Source organism: Quercus robur, chromosome 1 (assembly GCF_932294415.1).
Source record: "Quercus robur chromosome 1, dhQueRobu3.1, whole genome shotgun sequence".
Taxonomy (NCBI): domain Eukaryota; kingdom Viridiplantae; phylum Streptophyta; class Magnoliopsida; order Fagales; family Fagaceae; genus Quercus; species Quercus robur.
The window spans coordinates 48,915,292-48,932,271 of record NC_065534.1 but is presented as its reverse complement, the minus strand read 5'-3'; positions in this window follow the sequence as shown (position 1 = coordinate 48,932,271).

Sequence of the window (16,980 nt, the reverse complement as noted above, 5' to 3'; positions counted from 1 at the left end):
TGAAATAGGGTAGATGAAAAATTTTTAGAGAGAAAATAGAAAGGAAAACTTTTTTAGAATATGTTTGGTTGGGTGGAGTGGGAGGAAATAAATGGTAGTGCTCGAGTGTTTTCTCTCTGAGCTTACCAAAAGGTTTTCTTCCCAAAATAAAGAGAAAATTGAAAAGAGAAAATGAGGCTACTTAATGGACAAAAATGTCACTTGCACTTTTTTTTTTTTTTTTTTTCCTGGGCACGTTGCCTTTGCCAATTTTTTTTCTTTTCCCTTCCTGGGCACGTTGCCTCTGTCAAAAAGTTTTTTTTTTCTTTTCCTTTCCTGGGCATGTTGCCTCTCCCAATTTTTTATTTTTTTATTTCTTTTCCTTTCCTGGACGTTGCCTTCTTCCTTTTTTTTTTGGTTTACTAGACATGATTTTTTTTGGGACATGATTTTTATTTTTTAACAAAGTGGGTGATTTTTTTTTTTTAGTTGTTTCTCACTTTTTTGTTTTAATTGGCCATTATTTTTTAACTAGGGTATATTAGTAAATTTATACAAAATCATTTTTTTCATCCTTCCACTTTTCCACTCCTAACCAAACAAAAATGAGAGAAATTAAAATCCTTTTTATCCCCCCACTTTTCCATTCTCCCACCATTCTTTATCCTCTCACTTTTCCACATTTCCAACCAAACGAACTCTAAGATTCAAATTAGGGAGTGATTCCTAGGGAAAGCCAATCATATTATTTTTGGGATATTTTCTCAAAATAATCACTCATATTAGTAGATAGGTCGACTCGTACTCAACTTTCCTTTTTGCTTAATTACGGTTACCCTTTAGGCTGAGTCGAGGAGCTCAGTTATCCCTAAGGCCGAACCTAGAAGCATGGTCAAGTTTGTTCACGCCATGTCATTAGATTGTGTATATGGAAAGACGTTGGCTTTGGCAGAGGAGGTTGAAACTCTTCTTAATCACGAGTTATATTCGTATCTAGTCTAATATAGTAAGAACAAAATTTAGTAACAAATTTGGTTAGAGCTTTAAGCTCCAGTTTAGTTGTAGTCAAACTTTACCTAAGAGAGAACTGAGTTTTTCAACCCATATTTACAAGAAAAAAAAGAAAAGAAAAACAAAAAGAAGAAAATCATGTAAATATTGGAATACTATTATATAAGTAGCACAAAACACATATTATATGCAAATATGTACGTACATGTAAAAATGTATTTGTACATAGCATTTTTATTGGGCATGGACTCATAGGTACAGATGAAGATGAAAGATGAAGTGGTAAGAAACATATATGATGAATACTTTAATGTGGGGGAGATGGGGCAGAAAGTTAGAGAGAGATTAATCTCGAAGGGTGCAAAAACCTCACTGTAAGTTTGACCGTCAAGAAAGGAATCAAAGACGGTAAAACACATGGCCTCTAACCCTGTTTTAAAATATAGTTATTAATATTAAAAGCCTGCTCCCACTGTAAAAAATAAATGCTCTCGGTAATCCAATCAATAATCATGCCCCAACCATAGCCCTCTTCTTAGACAGAGAAAGCAAAACAATGAATTTTATATGCAGAGCGAGAGAGATAGTATGACTTTTGACCTAGGAACCGTCTTTTGGGGTTGGCATAATATGACTAATTTATAACCCTAGTATGAAAAAATGGTTCTTTAAAATTTTACTGTTTGAATTTACTGTGAACCCCATGCGTTGTGTGCATAACTTTTTGGACTGTATGTACGTTGTACACTTTTCTTTTTCTTTTTTGTTTATTCCTTTTGGGGTCCGAGACTATGCACCTGAATCATGGAAAGAAACACTGTTCTAATGCGAACAATATTCAATAGAATATATTTTATATGTGTATGTGGAAGCCATCCATAATTTATGTTATGAATGAAGGCCATGTGTTAATCTTGGCACCCATAATTGGAAAATGCCATATGTTTCTCATGTTATGATTGTTTGTGGTACCTTGATGAAGCATATATATTATTAATGGAGCATATGCAGGTTGCAGGATATGGTAATGTAAGTAGTGTTTCTATTATATTTGTGTACATGTACACTTTAGTCACCCAAGTATGACTATGAGGATCATATATATATATATATATATATATATATCTATATATATATATATATTAATGGAAGACAGAGTAAATTATGACTTGCTCGATCGAATATACTTAGAAGTTCCTTCTTAATTCTTAAATGTGTCAGAAAAGGGGGTTGGCATAGCCATATAGGTTTCTAATTTCAAATCCTGTTCAAATTAAAAAATAAAATAAAAAGAAAAAGAAGAAGAGGCCAAATTGTCCTTTAGCCACGTTTTTAAAACGTGGCTATAGAATCTGAACTAGACATATATATGTCTAGTTCGGATTCTGATGTTGCATGTGAAAATTTTATTTTAAAATTCAAAATGGGTAATTATTAAAAAAGAAGAGACCACTCATTCACATGAATCAGTTAATTAAGAACCTATTTGGATTGAGGGGGTAGGAGGGAGAATGGAAGGAAGAAGAGTAGAGGTTGCTAAAAATAAGCTAATTTTGGACCAAATTTATTTTACACTACTCTACTCCCCTCAATTCAAAAAGGAAAATAAAAATACATTTTATATTTTTTTTTGAGAAGAAAATACATTTTATATTGGACTCATGAAGTTGTAAAAAATTATGGCTAAATTAATAAACTGATCTAAAAGCTGCGCTTTCATTTCATATGTACGTGAAACAAGAAAGTTAGACAGTTAAAATGTAAATATTGGTCACTCTTATTGAAATTAATGCTAGAAAGTAAGAACTTCATTATATAGAATAAAAAGTGCAAGTTGTGCATGAACAAATTAATGTGCATGCAAGTAGGTATGATACATACATACGTTACATAAGTGCTTAGAAGTTAACTAGAACTGCTGTTTATTTAGATTATTAAAAAAAAAAAAAATTATAGAGGAGGCAAAGGTGAGCAGGAGGAGGAGAATTGGAGTAACAGTGATAATATATAGATGGCTGCCATATATGCATGCATAAGCATATGATTGAATATATACATAGCGCATCAATCTATCATCAACACTATATATATATATATATATATATATATATATATATATAGAAAAATGCTAACAGATGCCCTTAAAACAATGATTAATAATTGATTTAAAGAAAATTTTATGGGAAAAGAAAAAAAAAAAGCAATTAATATTTTGACAGTTTTTTCCATTTCCCATAAAAGTGGTGTCAAAACTTTCTTAAAATAGATTATTAACAATTACCTTATGGGCACCGTTAACATGACCCATAAATATATATGAGGAATTGAATTGTTGAGTTGAAAGAAAAGGTTAAGTGGCCACAATCACGGCCTTTGGAAGATGGAGAGTTGCTGAGCACGCAAGATTTTCTTCAGGAGAAGTTTCAAAATTAATAGGGCAAATTACAATTTATCCACCTGTGATTTGACCAAAATTTAAATTGACTACATTTGGTTTAAAATTTAACACTTTACTCACATAATGTTAGTTCAGTTAGAATTTCGTAACCAACCTCTGTTAAAACTATGACTAAATATGTAATTTTGCTACACTTTTATGTCTCTCTCTTCCCAAAACAAAAAAAAACACATACAAAAACAAGAAAAAACAAAATAAAAAAGTAAGGATTTTGTAAAAATTAATATTTGGAACCTGTGGGGCCCAATAATTTATGGGTCAGGTCCACTTGCTCGTGGGAAGCCCAAATGGCCCGGAGATGTTGCCGAGGACAGTTCAGTCCTCGGCAGACCCAAAATTCCACCGAGAAGAAGGGCAAAAACGGTATAGGACCAAACTGGAAAGAAGATCTAAAATATCTCGGGAAAGCTGTCCTTATTACCCTTCCCAGATAAGACTCTGCATCCAGCAAAGCCGGATTCTTCTGCTTTATCAACCACCCCCAATGATTTTGGGATTAGACTGACGGGACAAATATCAGTCTTGGAAAGGTTGACCTTACACGTGGACGAAGGACAGCGAGCGTCGGCGAGTATAAAAGAGAAAGTAAGTAATCTGGATAGGGGGGCTGGGAACAATGGACAAGAAACCAGGGACTCCCATCCCACCTCTAGGAGAAAGACTCCAAGGGTGAAAACACTTTAATGATATCTGCACACCACAGAAAGGAAAAACCCACCGCCGGGTAACCGGGGAAAGACCTTAATACTCCTCGGACCAAATCCGAGGAGTCCAACCCCTCATGATACAACACTATAGGGCTTAAATGTTCAAACCCAACCCCTTTTTCTACATGAATTCCTCTAAAATCAGGATCGGACCATCGCCCCGTGATCAAAGGCAAGCCTTTCAAGACCACTCTCTACAAATCATATTGTGAGGGATCTTTCATGTGCGAGCCCAACATCATTATTGGGCCGTTAAATAATTGTGTCCCTACAGAACCTATATTCAAAACCTCTCTTTTGTCTGCCAAATCAAAAGATTAATCTATAATGTATTAAGGCAATAAATTTTGTTTCCAATGCATTCTCTTTTATTGTGACATACTACCACAATGTTTTACCATGATTCTATTTTCTGGGCCATCTAAAATGTATCTTATTTGTTCCATTTGATATTAGTTTTAAGAAGTTGGTCACCTTTTGGGAAGAGGAGATGAAGTGGCAAAGCATTTCTGCCACTGAAAAACTACAGAAGCAACTTGTGGTTGAAAGCAAAGAGCCATTATGTTTTTAGGGACAATGAGATTTTTTGTATCATCAAAGACCTGTTGGATTCATCTGCTAGCTTTGCTAGATCTAAAGCATGAAATGTCTGTCTGTGGGAGAATGGTTCTATATATAAAGATGCATGCCAATTAGATGAAAAAAGTGTCATTTTGAAGCTAATATTCATGGCTCTTATTTCCATGTCAAGCCACTATATATGAATCAATTGGAGAATTAGCATAACTATTTTAAAGTTTAAACAGGTTGAAACTTCACTCATTAATCCCCATCAGTTAGATTTAAAATTCCAGTTATGGACAACTATTAATTTTTACAAAATTCTCCCTTTTTTATCTTGTTTTGTCTTGTTTTTGTATGCATTTTTTGTTTCAGGAAGCAAGAGACATAAAAGTAAAGCAAAATTACATATTTAGCACTATTTTTAACAGAGATCTAATATGAAACTCTAGCTAACTGAGCTAACCTCAGGTTGGTAAAGTGTCAAATTTCAAACTACAGATAAACAACTTAAATTTCAATTAAACTATAAGTGGGTAAATTGTAATTTATCCAAATTAATAAGAAGATGTCATAATTAATTAATTAATTAATTATTAGGATAAGGCTATACAACTCAGGATAAAAAGAAATAGGGGACTCAAAATGATTAGACAAGGTTATACTTATGACTAAATCACGAAACTCAAATTTGAGATATTTGAAGACGTACGCAAGAATTAAAATCTTAGGAAGTAATTAAGAGTAGTGACTGTCAAGTGGTTGTTGTGAGTTCATTATGTTTGTTGGGACCAATTTGGTTGATTTTACAGCTTAATCAATCAACTTTGTTAAATTAACCAGATATGAATTCTGATTGATTTTCACGTTAATTACCACACATATATGCAGCAACATATATATATATATATATATATATATATATATATATACACACCATATGAAAAATAATAAACAACTAAAGAAATAACACGTACAATATATATGTAGGGGCAAGGGCCCAAGATCGTATATTGGGCCTTGCGCTTTATCCGAGAATATAAATGGGTCCGAGGAGAAGCAAATAATTATTAGATATTCCCAGACTAGGTCCTATAAGTAGAGAGCAAATGAAAGGTTGTCCGAGGAGTACATCCTCCTCGGACTTGATGAATATGGTTCAAAGTATGTAATCCAGCAATTAAAGTGACCTTCCAAGAAGTTTCAATGACAGGGATGTGCCTCATGAACATATGAGAAGGAAGGAAACCTAAAAATATCTAAAGGAAAGCTACCACCACCCTATTAAATGCATTACAGCTACTTTTCTGGCCTCATTTATGTGGAGAAGACCTCTGAATAGTGCTACCTTGGCTACCGTAACTCAGAGAACTAGAGAGGGTGTTTGATGGGACAAGTACTTAAGTAAATGTTTGGATGATCAACAAGTGGAGGGTGAAGATGATTCAAAAGAGGATATATAAGGTGAAAGACTCTTCATGGAAGAGGGATCGAAAAAAAGAGAGAGAACACTGTAGTAATCCAAATTGTTTTAGTATTCAACTGTGATCAATATATGTAATTACAGTCTCCTTGGACTGAAAGTCTATTGATATTAATACACCTTGTTTGTGCCTGATTATCATTTAATTCTATATTAGCCATTGTTCAAATTGTTAGGGCCTAGTTCTTTGACCCACTCTCTACAAATTTATTGTATTGGGCTCATTGGACCGAGATTCCATATACTTTGGGCTTGAGCCACAAATCAGGACCCTAGAATATATATATATATATATATATATTTATATATATATATGTATATGTATATGTATGTATGTATATGGTGACAATAAGAAAACTAACTAGAAGGCTCATAATTAATTAAGGAGTTTGATCTTGGTGTGATCAAGAGATGAAGTTAGGGTTAGGTATGGATGTGTTGTCCGCAAACATTAATTTTAGTGGGAGCACACAATTACAAGTTAGAGCCATCAACGAAACTGAAGATTATTTGTTTGAATAAATTGTAGCACTTGTTTTTTGAAGGCTTGTCGCACTAATCATTAATTTGGAGTGTCGTATGCATTATATTTATAAAATGGGAGAATAAAAGATGAGACTAGCTACAGGTGGATATGCAAATCAATAATAATTTGAAAATGCTTAAGATCTAATTACAAGATATATATAAGATTTGTTCAATATATATATATATATATATATATATATATATATATATATATATTGTTGAGTTCTAAGACTTTAGGTTTAAATGTATTAGAACATCAATCTGTAATGTTGGCAAACCATGATCAAAACGTTTAGTCTTATTTTAGACTTGCTTAAAGTGTGTTTAAGTGTAAAGTTGGAATCGAGTGTACTGCAAAATTTACTGTGTAAATCTTAATCTGGTTGTGTTTTAAGGGGTCTAAAAACGTACAAGTGGTATCAGAGCGGGTAACTCTTCTGTTGTAGATCCTTTGATCTTGAAGCCGATCCTTGACCCCTGTTGTCGTGGAACACGGTCACTCTCTTGTTATCTCACCTCACTTTGATGGGAATAATTATGCTTATTGGAAAGAAAGGATGAAAGCATTCCTGAAATCCATTGATGAGAGAGTTTGGAACTCTGTTAAATACGGATGGGAGAAGCCCACTACTCCTGTTAGTGAGTGGCAAACTTCTCAGAAAGAAGCAGCCGCTTTTAATAGCAAAGTTATGAATGCTATCTTTAATGATACTTCTATGGAGGAATTTAAGAGAATCTCTAATGTTGAGATTGCTTATACTACTTGGAATATCCTCCAAACTGTGCATGAAGGCACAAAAGCAGTTAAAATCAATAAGTTGAAGCAATTAACAACGAGATTTGAAAGCATTAGGATGTCTGATGATGAAACTTTTGATGAATTCTATGCTACGTTTAATGATATTGTTAATTCTACTTATAATTTGGGTAAAATCTATGATCAATCTAAGATTGTTAGGAAGATTCTTAGATCTTTGACTGAGCATTTTAGACCCAAAGTGACTACCATCACTGAAAGTAAGGATGTGGACTCCATCCCTGTTGATGAACTTGTAGGATCTCTTCAGTCCTATGAGTTGGACCTACCTAAGACAAGCAAATCTAAATCAATGGCTCTTAAGTCTGTTGATGATGTTGATGTGAATGGATTTGATGATGAACTCTCTGCTACAAAGATTGCCTATCTTGCCAAGAACTTTAGAAACTTTCTTAGGAATAATAATAGAAGTGCAAAAGGGAAAAACAATACTGAACCTAGAAATTTTAGGAGGAATGATCTCACTAAGGTGAACAACACTGAAAAACCTAAAGAGAAAGTAGGTCAACCTTCTAATAATTCTATGGATCAACAATGTTTTGGGTGTCAAGGGTATGGCCATGTGAAATCAGAATGTCCTATATTCTTGAGGTCTAAGGGTAAGGCTATGACTGTAACTCTTGGTGATAATGAAGTTTCTGATAATGAGTTTAGTAGTGATGATGATGGAAACTTCATTGCTTTCACAGCTATTGTTGTAGTTGATGAGAGTATTGCTGTTGAAGAGAACCCTTCTGATGGGGAATTCTCTGAGGATGTAGATTTACAAGAAGCCTACAATAAACTTTGCAATGTTGCTACAAAGGATACTATGAATGTTGATTTAGGCTTAAAGAAAATTGCACCTCTTGAACTTGATAAGAAAAATTTGCTTGTGAAACTGTTTAATGCTAATGAATTGTTGAATAATGTGAAAACTGAGAACATGCTTTTGCTTGATAAAGTTAAGAATTTGGAATTTGAATTATCTGTTGCTAGAGAACAAACCAATATGTCTGCAAGCTTCAAATTTGATCACATGCTGAGTGTTCAAAAGTCTCCCTCAGACAAAACTGGTTTAGGTTTTGTAGAAAGCATCTCTGTGCTTGAAACTCATTTCACAAATTTTGTTCCTTCTTTTGAGCCCTATGTGAGTGAGGTTGTCAAACCTGTAAAAGTCACACCTCCTAGGAAAATTAGGGTTGATCTTCAAGAATCTAAACCTAAAACTCCTAATCCTCCTAAGGGCAAGTTGCATGATAGATCTGCATGGATTTGTCATTTTTGTGGAAAGTCTAAGCACATTCGTCCAAACTTTTTCAAGTTGCAAGCTGCTAAGCGAGCAAATAAGCCAAAAGTACCTATACCTCAAGTACAAGATCCTATGGTACTTATTGGTGAGTTGGTAAAGGTTTTAAACTTTTATTCCAATCTTGGAGTTGCTCAAAATTCTAACGTGAATAATAACTCTAATGCGAATAATAACTCTAATACTAGAGTTGCATCTAAAAAGTTTTGGATGCAAAAGGCTCGATCTAATTGAGTCTTTCTGACATGGTTCTTGTGCTTCATCGCTCTTCTTTTTGTGACCATCTTTTTTGTTGTTTTTGCTTTCTTTGTTTTCTAGGGCATTGCATAACATTCATGCATGTCATTCTAGGATTGTTTTTATTATTTCTTTTCAAAATTAAAAAAAAAAAAAGGAAAAGGGAAGCAAAATGTGATTTGCATTATTTTTCTTGGATTTGAAATCAAGATTGGCCAATTTATCTTTACATAACATGTCTATGTGTCTTGTTTAGCTTGGATGAATTTATTTATTGCACTTTACTAGTTTGAGCTTTGTAATGCATGTTGTGTGGGAAGATGTTTATAGTCTTTGATCACATGATCTTGATCTTGAAATTACATGCCTTTGATTGTCGGACTTGAACTTTTTGAGAAAGGCATAAATAACCATCTTATCACTGTTTACTAACCAATCATGAACACCTTAGTGCATATCATAAGATTTTGTACTCGAGAAAGTGTAGCACATGCACAAGAAGAACATAAGGTGTAGCCTCGGTTCAAATGTTAAAATTGGTGTGTACATTATTGGACTATAATAAATTCAATCAATTAAAATTAGTGTGTACATTATGAGGCAAGTCAAGAAACTTATATGATTGCAAGCTTGTTTTCTACGAGATGTGAGAGTTATATGATATAACTCTTTAGGTGATAGTCTCTTTCAAGTTTATGTGATGAATTTTGTAAAAATTATGCTTGATTTATATTTACATATCACCTCACATGTATCACAAGCACTTGCTAGTTGCACACACTACACAAATTACTCTTTGCTAAACTTTGTACATGTTATTGTGTGATTTTGTTTTGGCCATCCAAGATTGAAAATTCCTTATTTTTAATGCAAAATGTGTTTGAAGTTTGAGAATTTAAGGATAGTTGATTGAAAATCTTATTTTTTGGGAAAACTAGGTTCAAACAAGTGTTTTTAAAAAAACATTTCATCTCATATTCATGCATTTTATTCATAAAATAATATGCTTTGAAGAGTTTCTATATAAAATTGCTTTGTTTTTTTTTTTTTAAAATTGTTTTTTTCAAGAATTTCGATTAATCGAACCTATTTATCGATTGATTGAAATTGCGATTAAAAATTTGGTTGGGTTCTGTTTGTTTCGATTGGTGCTCGATCGCTGTTGGATCAATCGAAGGAATTTTTGATTGAATAAATCTAATTTTCAATCAATCAAAAATCGCATAGAGAGTTTTTTAAAACTTTGAGTTTTCACGTGTTCTATTACTTTCAAACTTTTTCAAAACCTCTTTTCTCTCTCTCTTCGATCGGTCAAGGCTTCCAATCAATTTTTTGTCGTTTTTCCTCATACTTTTTGCAAGGTTTTTGTCTTCTAAGGCCGGTAAGACCTTTATACCCCTCCTTTTTCATTTATTTTCATGTTTCATGCATTGTGGGAAAATTTCGAACCTATGAAATTTTGGGTTTTTTGTTGATTTAAGCTTTTTCTTTGGAAATTGATCAATGGGTTTTTGTTGTGGGACAATATAAAAGTGATCTTTGTGAATTAATTTGATCAATTTGATGATTTGGAAAAAAATGGAAATTCTAAGGCTTGAAACTACCCAATTTGGGGTTTTTGTTCAATTGAGCTTAATTTGATGAAATTTTCTCGTTAGATTGATTGATTTGATCATTATTTTATGTTATCTATCTTGTATAATGATCAATTTGGTCAATTTTTTGGTTTTTTAAAAGTGGGTTTTCAAAATTTGGGGTTTTTGATATAAACTCTATGCTCAAGCCAATTTTGTGATTTTAAAGTAAAATTGAACTTATTCTCACTGCATTAGAGCATGTATCATGTGTTGATATTATTCATGCATCATTTAGAATTGTTATTTCTATATATTTTTGTGCTAACTTACAGTCTGCCCTTGGTTTTTTTTTTGTTTTTTTCTGTCTCTTTTTAGTCTGTCTTTTTGATCCTTAGCATCATGTAAAGTAAGACTAGAGCTAATAGGAAATCCTCTTCTTCTTCTGTCCCCACCTTTGATAATGAGAGGTTCCTAAGTAAGAAAAACCAGGAAGCGTATGAGAAGCTGAACCTTTGTAGGAATGTATGGGCTGAGCGTAAGGTCATTTTAGATGAGTTAGATGGTGAGATTAGGAGAAACTTTAACTGTAGGGGCTGGTAGCCTTTGTTGGATGTTGATCATCCTCTTCCGGCTACCTTGATCAAAGAGTTCTACTCGAACCTCTCTGTCCACTCCTATGATTCCAACACTCTCGTGAGAAGTTGGATATGAGGTGATGAGTACACCATTACTCCTTTGGTAGTGGCTGATGCTCTTAAGGTGCCATTGGTCCAGCATCCTGTTTATCCATACGATGAGTCTCCACCCCTAAATGACATTATGTCATTTATTACTGGTACTTCTATCCAGTGGGGTTTTGATCCTCGAATTACCGCTCACAAGTTGACCGAGACTCATTATCTCTTTTTCCGAATTTCTTGCCATTCCATCTAGCCCATCTCTCATTTGCATACCATTCCTATAAAGAGATGTGCATTTTTGTATGCCCTTGTCACTGATGCTCCTATGAGCTTTCCTTATCTTTTCATTCGTTCTTTGATTGAGGTTCATAGGTGTAGTTCTACTGTTCATGCTCTTTTCTTTTTGGTTTTTTATTCATCGGATTCTTTTGCATTTGGGTTTAGAGGAGTTTTTTGAGCCCGTTCATATCATTGCTCCCATAGGTGCCACCTTTCTTAAGCAGGGGGCTGCTCAGATGAAAGCAAGCTCTAAACGCCCTAGGGTTGAGTCTTCTGGTGTCACACCTCCTCCTCCCTCTTCTACAGGTGATACTTCTGTTGAGGCATCTGTCGATCCTGCTACTGTTGCTATTCCCTCACCTTCAACTTTGGATGATTCAGACATTCGTCGTATGTTGAAGACTGTCATGATCGTTCAGGCAGCTCATGGTCAGCTTTTGGTGGACATGCTTGATGAACTTCGATCTTTGCGAGCGGATTTGGAGAGTTTTAGATGGTCACCTTCGCCACCTCCTTTTGATGATGAGTTATGATTGCCCTTTGACAATTCGTCACAAAAAGGGGGTGTACATATGTAGGGGAGATTTTGTTGTGTTGGAGTTTTGGAGCTTTTAGATTGTATCTAGGTGCTTCATTCTGTATTTACTTTTTTGGCTCATGATGTATTTTTGGGTTGTCCATGATAGGGGGAGATACTTTGATTATATATGTTTCTTGTTTCACATTGTTTAATGATTTATATTTATGAGGTTATTCATGATATATATCTTTATTTTTATATTTTGTGAAATCAAGAAGTTATTTTGTTTTACTTGTATTTTCCACACATGCATTTATGCGTTTGTTGAGTGTTTCAGAAATATACAGGTTGATTAAGTTATGTTGTTGTCTACACTTACAACTGATAGATAGTAGTTAGGTTGAATTTGTTTTGTTGGGAAATGTTTTTGTAATAGGCTCTTTTTTTATAAACTTTGAGCACTTTGTTTAAGTTTGTGTTTTTTATAAACGTACGTGTGTGTGTATATGTATATATATATATGGAGAAATTTCATTACTAAAATCAAAGATACAAAGAAGTAGCTGTGTCGCAATATTAATTAAGCACCAAGAATTAATACTACAAGCTACACGTACAATCAAAACCAGCAGCTGAAAACTCATCCAACAAAATACACATACTAGATCTATAACTACATCAGTGCAGACTCAACTGGATGAGTAGTCTATTATTATACTATATTGCCTAGTGGAGATGAGTAGATCAGAAAAATTGAGTCCATTATCGCTCACATTGGGCCCATGCATGAATGCTGCTACTACGTGGAATTCAGTCCAATGATGCATGCAGCACAATTATAGCCCATACTCTATTACAAAAGCATGCAGAGCATTATACAACATTTGGGGACCTACAAAAAGGGTTATATATTCTACTGAAAAATGACAATAGGAATAGAGGCTTTTTTTTCTTCCTTCAAACTATAGCCTATATATAATATAGCATAGGATAGTATATATAGGGTTCTTTGGTGTTTAATAGATGGTCGTGTGTTATCTAGACTTCAGTGTACAAAATCTTATGTGGTTGTTGAACATGATAGAGCAGTACCAGTCATCTAATTAATATAATCACGATTCATGAGCGTATGAAAACTTATTACAGGAGAGATGTAATAATAAATTCCAAAAACTACTTGATCATGTAAACTTTAATCGACCTTTGTAATTTTGGATCCAGTACTCAGCTCACTTCGGAATGATTCAACTGGCTATTTTACACTCATATAAGCTGGGGTTCAAAATAAAGTTTAAAAATAGCTTGAACTAAATTTAGAAAAACAAAAAACAAAAAAATTAGCTTTAATTTTTTTTTTTTTTTGAGTAGAAGCTTCATTTCGAACTAACGTTTAAGCCTTTAAAATTCAACCAACAAAGCACGTATACTCGTAAATGTAGGTGTACTTCCATAAATTAAAAATATATATATATATATATATATATATATATGTATATGTATAATCAAGTCATATTTATTTTTAGCTGTTCATATATAGCAAGGGTTCATATATAAGGTGTTCTACATAATCAAGGACAATTAATTTGATGCTAAATAATTAGTGTACTCCAGTGAAAATTTAATATGCTATTCTAGTGACCAATATTGGGAATGGTCTTTAGTCTTTTCTGGTCAATGTTAACTGATTACAATTAGAGTTGCATGGTGCTCAAGAAAGCGAGCTTAATGAGCTTTCAAATCCTACAAGCTAATCATGAGTTGAACTCGAGCATCATTGCAAATTTGGCAATATAATACCTTTTAAGAAGAAAGACTTTACCCACCCAAGTACACACCTGCCTAGCCATTGAAAACCTTTTTTCTTTTTTGAGAAAGTAGCCATCTCACCTGATGTGTCAAAGCAATTGTTGAAAATAATTTCAATTTCCAAGTTTGATTTGGTCATGACTTCCTTTTTCTTTTTTTTTTCTTTTTTTTTTAAATAAAATTTTTTAAGCAAAGAATTGTTAACTTTATTAAAGAAGTAATTTAATATTCATTGGTTACCAAAAAATTTTGAATTTCAGCCTAATTACTTCTAAAGATTGTTGGCTTTGACCCTAGATGGTCTTCTCAAGCAGTCAAGTGTAAAAATTTTGTTGTTAGAAATAAGAGTCTTAGAAAAAAAAGATAAAAGTTGCTTTATTTTGAAAATTTAATTTGATAGCTTTTGGTAGGGGTGTTCACCAAACTGCACAAACCACAAAAACTGCACCAAAATTGGCCGCAAATGGCATAACCGCACTGCACTACAAGTAACAATACATCGCACCGTACAATGCAGTTTATGGTTTTATAATAAGAAAATCGCACAAACCTCACCGCACCACATTTTCTCTATATATTAATATATTTATTTTTTTAATATTAAATATATTATTAATAGTTTAATAACCCTAGTTTATATAAAAATAAATAAAAAAAAGTTAATAACCTTATCAAGTGTTAATTAGGAAAGCCAACCAAAAATAGAGAAAAATTAGCTCAATAATTTAAAACTTGGCCTAAAAACAAAGAGAAAAATCAGTTTTGGACTGGGCAGGAAAAGTCTAAAATTTGAAAATATATTAGTTTCAAACTGTTCAAACCGCATTTTATACACCTCATCGCATATGTGACCACAAAAATGAGGTACAATGCGGTTATGATTTTGGCTAAACCGCGCACTACATATGTGACTGCAAAAATAAGGTGTGATGCGGTTATGGTTTTGGCTAAACCACACCACAAAGTGCGGTGTTAAAAATGGCCTAAAATCACACCGCACTGTACCGCAAATACCCCCTAACTTTTGGAATTGAAAAATGTTAATTTGTCTGTGACTTCGGAGGCAATGGTGTTTGGGTTTGTGGGCTCACGTGTCATTAATTAGTTAATAATGAGGCGATAACTAGTAGTTAGTTCGAGAGGATCGATGTTCAGCAACACTCTTGGATTGAGACATGATCGAATTATCGAAACTCCTACGGGAGGTAGCCATGAGAAATTTTTAGAGGGGTAAGATTTGAGTATAAGAGAAGTTAAGACTTAAGAGTTTGGTTTGAAAGGGGTTTTGAGAGTTTATTTCGAGTCTTTGTAATCTATAGATTGAGTCATTTAATATGGATTTTTTTTTTCCAAGAACTGGACACTAATCTAGTCTGATAAAATTCCTCAAATGGGTATAAAACGGGTCAAAACCGATAAGAACCAGTCAAGAAAAAAAAAACCGAAAATCAGAACAAAAAACGGTTCATTGACATTACCGGCTTTTTAAAGCAATGAGATTTATCATCAAATGCCATTTAGGTCTTTTTTTATTATTTTATTTTATAGAAAGTAGGTCGCATTCGCTCTTTTAATTGTCTAGAATTTGATTTATAATCAAATAATTAAAGTCACTCTAAACACATTCTCCAAGGGATTCCATTATTGTTAGCTCTAAACACACTCGATCTATAAACACGTTTTCCAATGAATGAATGCATGAATATATTAGCCATGACTAGACACCTGATTATCAGACTAATTTCAGGCAGAAAACAAGATCATTATTAGACACATTGCAAAAGAGTTAATAGTGGGGAAATTTTTCCATGAGCTATATGTATAGGGTTGTTGGTCATTATAGCAAATTGTTTTTCCTTTTCTTTTTTCTTTTTTAATTAAGTGGGAGGCAAAATAAGGCATTAGGGTTTTGCTAATCACTATTGTGTTTATATAGATAGCGGTTGACAATATTGAGAGACATAAAACCGGATTACAAGCAAGAGTAATTAACGGAGAGATTCACTCTTTCAAGAGCTATATGTGTGTGTATATATATATATATATATAGCCCACAGCCGTTCTTTCAAGCCTGGAGTTTACAAAGCAAGCCACGTGCCAGTTTATTACTTGGCTCTGTTTAGTGTAAAAGGTTCACGAAAAAAAATGGCAGTAAGGTTTTGATAGTGGCCAACCATGATGTGTGAAAGACAACTTTGCCCTTAGGAGTAGGATGAGTGAAAAAAAATAAAATAAACGATTAAGCACTGTGAGATGGAAATCACGTACGCATTATCTATCTATTATATTGCTTGAAAAAAGTAGAACGTGTTTATATCTTTTTTTTTTTTTTTTTTTTTAAGAAACAAACACACACAAGAGAGAGGGAAAGAGGTTCTAACACAAAGGCACACTATAACTCCACTAAAAAGCCATGTGTTTATATTATTAATTGGATTATATCATATATACTTAATTAGTATAGGTTGAGGGTTTTTTTTTTTCACATTTTACACCTAGCCACATGTCTTGCATTTATTAGACATCTTTTAGTCTAGACTTTTTCTAAGAATGAAGTTAGGTATGACACTTTTGCGAAAAGAGCTTGAGGGTCCCATTATGCGCTGCCAATCTGTGCACAAACATTAAGTACAGTCTCAGGAGTGCCGATGCAAAATGGGCTTATTTTTCTTTTCTACTACCACTAAAGGGGCTTTCTATAGAAGGAACATTATTTTGATAGGTAATGAGATTTACTCCATAAAATGAGTTGTTCTCCACTTTCTACATGTGGTACCCAAACCCATTGGTACTTCCTGTATAAGGATTTAGGCTCCCAATTTATTTGCTGGTGGGTTTCCTTGTACTCCTACTAGGGTTAGCTTCAAACGCTGCCTTGACAGCCCAATCTATAACCCTTGCACCTCTCACGCTTAATCCTTACCCTTCTCTAATTCCATTTCTCTCAGTACCGCTCTTGTTTCTCACCCCTTCATGTTTACCAACCCTTTTCCCATTCATCCTTCCTCCCCTCTTATAGTCTCCTCTTAGTGGGAACCCAAATGATTAC